General features: G+C 39.3%; 1 long non-coding RNA gene across 1 annotated transcript; it reads left to right on the forward strand.

The window, feature by feature from the left end:
* Positions 1 to 59: 59 nt before the first annotated feature.
* Positions 60 to 906, forward strand: LOC113473180. The gene is made up of 2 exons (XR_003395227.1): positions 60 to 268; positions 834 to 906. It is a non-coding gene; the product is annotated as an uncharacterized LOC113473180 (long non-coding RNA).
* Positions 907 to 1,009: the final 103 nt, after the last annotated feature.

The raw sequence follows: 1,009 nt of genomic DNA on the forward strand, positions 1-1,009 counted from the left end.
AACCAATCGAAATGTTAAAAACAGGGGTTCCCAGTTGACCCAGTTCCCAAATCGGGTATGATAAAAGAAAAGTAGGTAGGTATTAATTTTTTTTCAACTTTTTTCCTCGAAATTTTCTTTTCCTGAAGTTTCCTGTTTAGAGGAAATAGAGAAAGCCGAACCGGAAAAAAACTGTGGAATCTACTCAAGTATTCAACATTTCGACCACAAGCTGAAGTGAGGACAGTTCAGAGAACCTCAGGAAAGGTGGTTCAAGTTGTGTAATTTGGTATGTATGTAAAATCAGACCTACTTTTTCTAACCTGGTTAGGGCTTGAAAGTGTTCTCCTATACCTACCAGTTCCTACAATAGGCCCATTGGCACAGATTTATGAAGAAGTATTGGTCATAACTTTATTGAGGTGTAGCCCATCATTTTACAAGCTCTCCAACTTTGTTTATGGGGCTATATGTTTTCATGGTCACCATGAGGCCCATAGAGAGCCTTTTTGGGTTGTGGTTATGTACCTACTGGGTTAGAGCCCATGCCCACTTGTCTGGAAAAAAAAATTGTATCATGTATAACGGAAACTGTCTCACTTGAATTATATTGCCCACATCACATTCAGAAAAAAAAAAAAAAAATAATCACAACAAGTAGGAATGGGGTCTTGGGCCAGACAACCCAGCACATAACCTGAAACCGAAAAAAAAAAAAAAAAAATGAATCACAACAAGTAGGAATGGGTTCTTGGGCCAGACAACCCAGTACATAACCTGAACCCCACATACATCTTGAGATAGTCCCATTGATGGTGTTTGTAATGAATTTTATTTTATCTTTTGTCTCCCAGAGATCTGACATTTTTATGACCACTTCCGCCCTAATTCTATTGAAGAACACATCTTGATATCTACCATGGCCAAGAAAAATAAGAAAGGTGGGAAGAACACCAACAATTCTGCTCCTGGGGCTGCCAGTACTTCACAGTGTTCAGGTGGATCTGCTAAACCAGCCAACCAAGCTGGT

This window comes from Diaphorina citri, unplaced genomic scaffold (assembly GCF_000475195.1).
Source record: "Diaphorina citri unplaced genomic scaffold, Diaci psyllid genome assembly version 1.1 scaffold17935, whole genome shotgun sequence".
In the NCBI taxonomy this organism is placed as follows: domain Eukaryota; kingdom Metazoa; phylum Arthropoda; class Insecta; order Hemiptera; family Psyllidae; genus Diaphorina; species Diaphorina citri.